This window comes from Rhineura floridana, chromosome 1, assembly GCF_030035675.1.
Source record: "Rhineura floridana isolate rRhiFlo1 chromosome 1, rRhiFlo1.hap2, whole genome shotgun sequence".
NCBI classification, from domain to species: Eukaryota; Metazoa; Chordata; class Lepidosauria; order Squamata; family Rhineuridae; genus Rhineura; species Rhineura floridana.
In genome coordinates, this window is record NC_084480.1 from 140888436 (window position 1) to 140897922 (window position 9487).

Consider the following 9487-nt stretch of genomic DNA (forward strand, 5'->3'; position numbering starts at 1 on the left):
TCAGTGATACATGCCCTGATAACCTCCAGATTAATTACTCTTAACACATTATACACAGAGCTGCCTTGAAGAGTGTTTGGAAACTGCAATTTGTTCAAAATACAACTGCGCGGCTGTTGAGTGAGTCTTGGCATTTTGGATTCATAACACATGTACTTGCAAATGGCAGTGGCTCCCAATTCACGTCTGGGGTTACATACTGTTTTTGACCTTTAAAGCCCTTTCTGACTTGAACGCAGGATACTTAAAGACTGCTTGGAGGATCGTTTGTTGTTTATTAAATTTTTATCCCGCCCATCCCCCCAAGGGAGCCCAGGGAGACAAACATCAAAAAATTAAGCTTTTAAAAACATTTTAAAGCAATTTGAAAATGATCTAAAAACACTTTGAAACAGATACACTGTACGCTTAAGATCTTTAACAAAGACCTCCTTTAGGTGCCCTGATCATGAAAGGTGGGGAGGGAAGGGCCAAGAATACTCAGTGGTGGCATGCTAAGTAGAAGTGCTTACTGCTGGGAGACTCACCTGGTGTCTACTTTGATAGCTTCCAATTATAGTGAAACTTTCTGATGCACTTTTCAGGTAGGCTTAAAGAACACATCCTTTCACTGGCTTAGTGAAGTGCTGAACAGCAGTTGAAAAATTATTCAGGTTTTCCTGCCCCAGTAAAGTTCACAACTGAATAAAGCAGGGTATGACTTGGAGGTTTCACTTAACCAGCAGAGGTTTCAGGAGGAGATCCTTGAAGACCCAACGTACCATTAATCCACTTAACATTATGTGATTGTTACAAAGCAACATTAGTAATCCTGTTCCTGTTTAAATTACATCTCTTTAGTTTTTGAAAATAACCCTTTCACAAATCTAAGGTTTTATCCTAACAATCTTGTGAGGTAGATGCGGCTGAGAGCCTTGGACTGGCACAAGATCACCCATTGAGCTTCATGGCCGATTATGGATTTGAACACTGACTCCCCTGGGCTTAAGTCCAACACTCTACACTCTACACATAAGACCAGACTGCTTTGTGGCTGGGACTTCCTGTGGACAATAGTGGGAACAGGACAGATGATACTGGGGTTGTGGACGGCAGACCTAGGCATGCTGCAGAATAATGTGCTAGAACGGAGTTCACCCATTCAACCTTTACAAGTGAGTGTATTCTTTGTGAATGCCACCCATAAAAAAGGCAACCTGCACCTAGAAAACTATCATATCAGGGTTCTAATCTTGCCCTTTGCCAGCTGTGGTGATGTTCTATTTGTGGCTGGTTTTTCTAACACTAGGGAGTATTCAGATTCCTCCACTTGGTCAGGGCACTTTTATCACTACATTTTAGGAGAGGGAGGTTTCTGGAGCAGGAGAATAGGGGAAAGTCCCCTTTTTCCTTTTCACCTTTGTGATACCTCCCCGTATAGTGCCCCACTGCCTATCAGATGTAAGTGGCTCAAGCAGGCCAGTTTTCTCTTTCCCAATTTCCTATTTGCTCCCTTTCGATGGATGCCGCCTTTCCAGTCAAGAGTCCCTTCCACACCAGTCTTACCTTGGAACAAGAAGAGGCATCTCCTTGGTTGCAGTCTTGACATGCAACCATCCTCGATGCTGCCAGTCACAGAAGGATCTCCTTACCTCCCCAACCCTGCAAGTGCCTAAATAAGGAATCATATCCTGGCTCTCTTCCACTTTGTGGTGCTTCAGTTCTTCTGCCTCATCCGTGCCAAGACACCAGCAGCGCAATCTTTCTTGCTCATTCATTCCATCATGGGTCTTTCTAAATTAATGGCCTAAGTCTTTTCTATTCCCTATGATTACTGCAAATGCAGTTGATGCAGGAAACTGTGACATCCCCCCCAATTTCTTTTCAAGGGGATTTGCCAGAATTTGCCCATGTCTTGTTCTGCCTGTGTTTTGTTGAAAGGCTTGAGAAACAGCTTTTGGGCCTGGATAAGGAGAAGAAATCTCAAGGAGTCTGGGGCTTCTTTCCTAGATCTTTTTATGTATAGGGAGGGGCAGATGGGGGAGGAGAATACTTTGAAATGCAACATGGAACACCCTGCTGGTCCCTTGCCAAGAGAGTCAGCACAGTAGAAGAAGATGAACCAGAAAGGAGTGGGGTGATTTTTAGATAAGCACCCTATTCCCTGTTGGATTCTTTCCTCCCTGGGACCCTCACAAGCAAGGGAAAGCAGAAATTAGTCTGATGCTTTGGTGCTAAACTTGGAAGCATACAGGTGTGCCTGAAAACAAACTATTTTTGAAAGGGATGGGGCTAGTTTTAAAGGAGATTTATATTTTAGCTATTTGAAAGAGCACATGGTCTCTGAACCAGCCTGCTGCTGGTCTCATCCTTTCCAGCTTACTTACCCCACTAGTGGAGCAGCAGCTTTTGAAGGCAGTGCATGGCCTTCCTCACCCGATGACTCCCATTCTCCCTTGAACAGGTTATATATGAAGCCAATTCTGCCATGTAGATTCCGATGGCAGCTGGGAATTCACTGGTTTTCTAGTGGGAAAGAAAAGATGGAGCTGTAGCTAGATTTCTCTCTCAGGTCATCCTTTGTTATCCTGCAATTCCATGGGTAGGAAATGGCCTCAGGAAGAGCTTCTCAATTTCAAGGGTAAAGGGGCCAGGTCCAAAGGAGCTCCTCTGCCAAGAGGATCAATATCATGCCTAGGAGCACATGGCTAGGTGGGACACACTCCAGACAGCCAGGTTGCTTTTCAGTTGAAGGTGCCACTTAGTTGGAAAGAAGAGCTGGGCTAAGAAGATCCAGTACAAAACAACCCAAAGGAAATGCTCAGCATCTCCTGCCTTGGGACAACATGACGGTGTATCAGAGACTGATCTCTTGTAGGCAAAGGCAAAGGCAAAGCCTGGTCCCTTCAAGAAGCACCTCTTAGTCTTTGGTATTCCCCCGCTCTCACATCAAAGAGTCCAGTGTCAGCTGCCTGAGCCAGAGTGAGAAGCATTTCCCAGAATGAAAGCCAGCTCAGCTATGAAGCAGAGTGAAGCTACCTCCTTCAAGCGACACCTCTGTAAGGAATGGAGAAATTGGAGGCTTAACAGTGCACCAAGATGTGTTGCCTCCTTCTGATGGGGGAGGGGGTGCTCACTGGAGCAAGGAGAAGGGCCAGTGGCAATTGGGGTCCAGTTCCCCTAGTTCTCTTGCACTCCAACCCAGGACTGGAATACTGCCAGTATGTGGGGGTACTCACATCCAACTCTGCTAGTGTTAGAGCATGTTGAACTGACTTTTCATAGCTCTCACTTTCTCAGTGTTGTTGCGCCCCAGACGCAGGGAGAGTTAGATCAGGGAGAGGAGTCAGATGAGGAACAGGTTCCTGGGGGCGTTGGAGGAAGGGAGGGCTCTGATAGCCCACAGACTTCCATGGCTGGCACCCCCATTGAGGCAGTTCCAGCCCCACCTGAGAGTCTCCTGCCTGAACCATTGGGAAGTGACTCTTCGCTCTCACCAACCTTGCCCATGCAGGAATCCTTACCTGGCACTTCAAACACTTCCCTGCCAATCAGCATCCCACTTTCAGAGCCCGTGTTGTCACCTTGCGAAGTCCTGCTGTTGGATGGGCCATCTGAGGCTCGCCCTGCATGAGGAGGCACTAGAAGAGAGACTTTCAGAGAGTGGAACTCCATCGGAGCTGGCGTTTATGTGCGAAGACCTTCCCTACTTAAGCAGGTGCCTCCCAAGACTCTAGTGCTGAGTCAACTCTCCCCACATGCTGCAGAGACTGCTGAAGTAGAATAGCTAGGGAAAGTAGTGAGTCAGGGTAGACAGGTTTATGAAGAGCACCGCTTTGGATGTGACCATCACATTAATAAAATGAGAAACAGATCACACCTCATCTCAGTCTGGTTCCTTCATCTCTGGGTTGGACAGGTGTGGTAGTGGGACTGGATCCAGAAGTGAATGTGCTGTGGAAGGAAGCAGCACCTCAGATGAATCCTTGCACTGTCTGCAAAGGATTTTCACGCCACACCTAAGACCTGCTACCGAGGACTGTGCGGACACAGCAGTGCGTCCACTCTTTTTATGCTGCTCAGATAAACCCTGCTTCTGGATCCTGAACAAATTTGGATGGGCTATACTCTTGTCAAATTGTTGGCATCCATCAGGCCACTTTTCTTGTATTATATCGCTGCATAGTGAGTGATTCTGCTGATCAAGTGTACTGATCTAGAGTCTCCCTTGTACAGCTATCCCTGCTCTCCTCTCTTTAACCCACTCACCTTCAATAAGAAAAAAAGGTGGATCATGGTTGGATCCCCATCCAGTAAGCCTTTGAGGAGGTGCTGTGGAGTACAAAATATGTTTTGTATAGAAACTGGAAAGAAAGAAAATTGCAGGTCAGTGTATATGGAGGCTGAATTCATCTCCCTGCCAAAAGAGCATAATTACAATAGGCTAGAGAAAGTCACATAGCTGTGCCTGTCCATGTGAGGCCCTCCTGCTTGAAACTCTTCCATGGGTGTAGGACAAAAAAGGATTGTGTGCTGTAACCAACAGCCTCTCACCCTGCCTTCTCTGGGACATATATACATCTGCCCACTGTCTCCACAATTGAATTTGGTGAAAAGATCAGGTACCAAAGAGCTCCAGCGCAGTATATTTGCCACAGTATTGATGAGTTTGTCCATAATTTATTTCACTCAGGGGATCATCTGGGTTGGTTTGTATGCTGAATATACTGTGAAGCATCAGCCTCAATATCTGCGACTGAAGGTCTTTGTCTACAGGAGAGTTACAGTGAGTGTTATTCAGGGTGACCCAAGGGCGATAGATTTCATTTTCCTACAAAGTGCCTGACCTGTTCAAGAGGCCTTCCAAGGGTTTTGCCCATCAGCACCACTGACTCAGAGAAGCAAGTTCAGCTATGTTCAAGGGGGTTTGTTCAGGATTGTAGCATTTAGCTCTTAGGCCTGCAAGCATTTTCTGTCCCTTGCAAATACTAGTTCCTGGGGGTAGTGGATCTGGATTGGTTTAGAAGCATGGGGGACAAAGTATTAGAACTCCTTTCTAGGTATCATGGTCTCAATTTTGATTGCCACAATCCTCCCTCCACTGCTGCAGGTTGTAAATAAAAATGCATTGCGAGTTTATGAAGCTCTCACATACGGATGAGTGAGAATTTAGATTCAGTTCACATTTCAAACTTAATGAAATTCGCACTTTCCAAAATACTGTGAGAACCAAAACACAACCATCCTTTGAAATTCACAGTTACTCAAATTTTGCAATGCAGTTTGCCAGCCAACCAATGGTTACAAAAATCCATATATTAGGGGAAAGTATACATACAAATAAATATATGAGTGAAAATAACATGCAAAAATGCATTATATGATGAGAAATGGCTTGCAAAAATGTGTACGTTAATCAAAACTGCATACAAAAATGTGCTTATTAGGAGAAATTTGCACTAGAATGGTGGAGAATATTCATGGGAATTATTTTTTAAAAAATCACAAATTGCTGCAGAAATGTGGAAAATTAAAGAATGGAAAAATAAGAAATGGAGAGAACTGAAACTGACAGATCTTTTCATCACTGCTCTCACATAACATGCAGTGGGAGCCAAAGGTGGAAGTGAAGGAAGCTATTGAAACTGAAGGAGCCATGATTTTGGGACTCTTCGAGTTTTTAAAAACTTAAAGAAGGAATTACAGGAATCCACATATTATGAAGTGCAAGAGAGTGACATGCCTGGGTTTGGACTTAAGGAGATGGCAAATCGTGCTGAACCACAATATCTCTCTCCCCGCCGCCCCCAGCCCCCAGCCACCACAACACCACATACCCACACACACTGTAAGACCAGTGCAGATGTGATTTTGGTACCTGAGATGGTATACAGCCAGCACTGCCCAAGACAGAACTGGTGATGGCCCTGGATATGTAGGCAGCATCTCCATCACCATCTGGGAGAGATCAACAGGTAAAACACAAATGATGAGAATGGGGACTTCCGGGAAGGGTGACTTCGCTTGTGCCTGCTTTTTGAGACGAGCTCTCGTCTCAGAAGAAGCTTTTTCAGTTTTAAAATCAGTCAGAACGTTCTTTTTGACTGGTAAAGATTTTCTCCCGGGCAGGGAGAAACGTAGAGATTAACCACAAAAGCCTGTTTTTGTTGGGAGGACTGGATTTCATTAATTTATGAGAGAAGGTTCAGCCAGCAATGCCGGACGGACTTCCAACAAGCTCTAACTGATTAAGCGACACGTTTATCTTTTCTTCAAAGAAAAACGGACTTTAACAGGCAAGCATCCTTCTTTCTATTTTTTTTTCACTTGGTTTAAATTGTTGCAGCAAAAAGAGATTTGTCAATGAATCAGCTATAAAGAATTTCTGGGTGAGTTATAACTCTTCTCTTTTATTCACGAAATTAAGGAGGAAAGAAATTGAAAAAGCTTATCTTTGTTTTTATTGCAAAAAGCTGGCCTGGAAGTGCATTCCAAAGATACAAACGGAAGAGGGATTTCTATTTCGAGGAGGAAAAAAATAAATAAATAAATTTGATTTATGAACGTTGGAGTATTATACGTCCGGGACTATTTTCTTTTTGGTCTATTTCATTTTGACGAATCTATTTGTTCACGACACCACTAACTGTTTTGAAGCTGGGAACTAAATTTGTTTTGTATTCCTGAACATATAAGAGATAAGGCAGGCTGTACTGTCTACACTGTGATGTCATCAAGCCTGGAATATTAACCCAATTGTGGCTGAAATAATTTTTGTTTTCGTGGTTTTAAGAATGGCAATCAGGAAAGTGGCTGAGACCATGGAAGAAATTATGTTTCAGAAAATAATGGATGAGATTGAGATAACGAAACAAACCCTGAGACAGGGTAGAAAGGAGATGAAAATTGAATTTGGCAAAATGACACAGGAGCTTAAAGAAATAGGGGATCTTGTGAGAGAGGAGATTGATGAGATTAGAGATGAGAAAAGAAAAATTAAAGGGAAGATACAAGCCCTGGAGATTGGACAAATGTGGAATTGGAAAAAGATTTGGAGTTTATGGATATTAGAAACAAAGTTTATTGTTTGGAATTCAACGTTGTCTCTGAAGAAATTAATGAAGATATTAGAGATAAAGTTATCAAGGTCTTGGATGATTTTCTGGAGTGGAATGATGTGATGGAGCTTGACATAGAAAAAATCTATGGAATTAACTACAGATATGTGACAATGGAAAAATTCTCAAGAGATGAGCCAGTGCATTTTGTAAAAAAGAAGAACAGAGAACAGACTTTACAACAATATTTCAGCAACATATTCAGAATTGATGGCAAGGAAATATTTGTGATAAAGGAAATTCCCATCAGACTCTTATTATATGACTATGGCTATGACAGCAAGATTATTATGGGATACTGATAATGGAAGAATGGCTACTGAAATTACTGGACTTAACAGGATTATTGAAGATGGAAGATGGAATTAACATTGATAATGGAAGAATGGCTATTGAAATTATTGGACCTAATAGATTTGAACGAGATGGATTAATCAACATGTTTATTTGGAGAAAAATTGAAAGATATATCTCTCAAGGAATTGAAACCTCTCTTTGATTTTTTGTGGAAAGAATAAAGTAATGTTTATGAGATTTGATGATTAATTAAGATAACTACTGGAGGAAAGTGATTTTATAATATAATTTAAGAGACAGGATTGTTATATATTGTAGACCTATAACTGATCTGCGACAAATCGGAAGTCAACATTTGACTTTCGGGAAGGGTGACTTCGCCTGTGCTGCTCTGAGACAAGCTCTTGTCTCAGAAGAAGCTTTTTCAGCTTTAAAATCAGTCAGAATGTTTTTTTTTTGACTGGTCAAGATTTTCTCCCGGTCAGGGAGAAACGTGAGATTAACCACAAAGCCTGTTTTTGTTGGGAGGACTGGATTTCATTAATTTATGAGAGAAAGTTCAGCCAGCGAACACCGGATGGACTTCCATCAAAGCTCTTGCTGATTAAGCGACACGTTTATCTTTTCTTCAAAGACAAACAAACTAACAGGCAAGCATCCTTCTTTCCATTTTTTTTTCACTTGGTTTAAATTGTTGCACCAAAAAGAGATTTGTCAATGAATCAGCTATAAAGAACTGCTGGGTGAGTTAAAAATTTTCTCTTTTACTCACGAAACTAAGGAGGAAAGAAATCGAAAAAAGCTTATCTTTGTTTTTATTGCAAAAAGCGGGCCTGGAAGTGCATTCTAAAGATACTAATGGAAGAGGGATTTTTATTTCGAGGAGGGAAAAAATAAATAAATTTGATTTATGAACTTTGGAGTGTTATGTCTGAGACTTTTTTTTTTTTTGGTCTATTTCATTTTGACGAATCTGCTTACTCACGACGCCACTAACTGTTTGAAGCTGGGAACTAAACTTGTTTTGTTTTCCTGAACATATAAGAGATAAGGCAGGCTGTACTGTCTACACTGATGTCTGCAAGCCTGAAATATTAACCCAATTGTGGTTGAAATAATTTTTTGTTTTTGTGGTCTTAAGAATGACAACCAGGAAAGTGACTGAGACCATGGAAGAAATTATGTTTCAGAAAATAATGAGTGAGATTGAGATAACGAAACAAACCCTGAGACAGGGTAGGCAGGAGATGAAAATTGAACTTAGCAAAATGATGCAGGAGTTTAAAGAAATAGGGGATTCTGTGAAAGAGGATTTTGATGGGATTAGAGATGAGAAAAGAAAAATTAAAGGGAAGATACAAGTCATGGAGACTGGAACAAATGAGGAATTGGAAAAAGATCTGGAGTTTACGGATGTTAGAAATAAAGTTTACTGTTTGGAATTCAACGTTGTCTCTGAAGAAACTAATGAAGATATTAGTGATAAAGTTATCAACGTCTTGGATAATTTTCTTGACTGGAATGATGTGATGGAGCTTGACATAGAAAAAATCTATGTAATTAATTACAAATATGTGACAATGGAAAAACTCTTAAGAGATGAGCCAGTGCATTTTGTAAAAAAGAAGAGCAGAGAAGTGACTTTACAACAATATTTCAGCAACATATTCAGAATTGATGGCAAGGACATATTTGTGATGGGGGAAATTCCCATCAGACTCTTGTTATATGACTATGGCTATGACAGCAAGATCATCATGAGATACTGATAATGGATGAATGGATAGTGAAACCACTGGATTTAACAGGACTATTGAGGATGGAAGATGGAATTAATATTGATAATGGAAGAATGGTTATGGAAATTATTGGACCTAACAGATTTGACGAGATGGATTAATCGATATGTTTATTTGGATCATGGCTATGACAACAAGATTATTATGGGATACTGATAATGGAAGAATGGCTACTGAAATTACTGGACTTAACAGGATTATTGAAGATGGAAGATGGAATTAATATAGATAATGGAGGAATGGCTATTGAAATTATTGGACCTAACAGATTTGAATCAGATGGATTAAGCGATA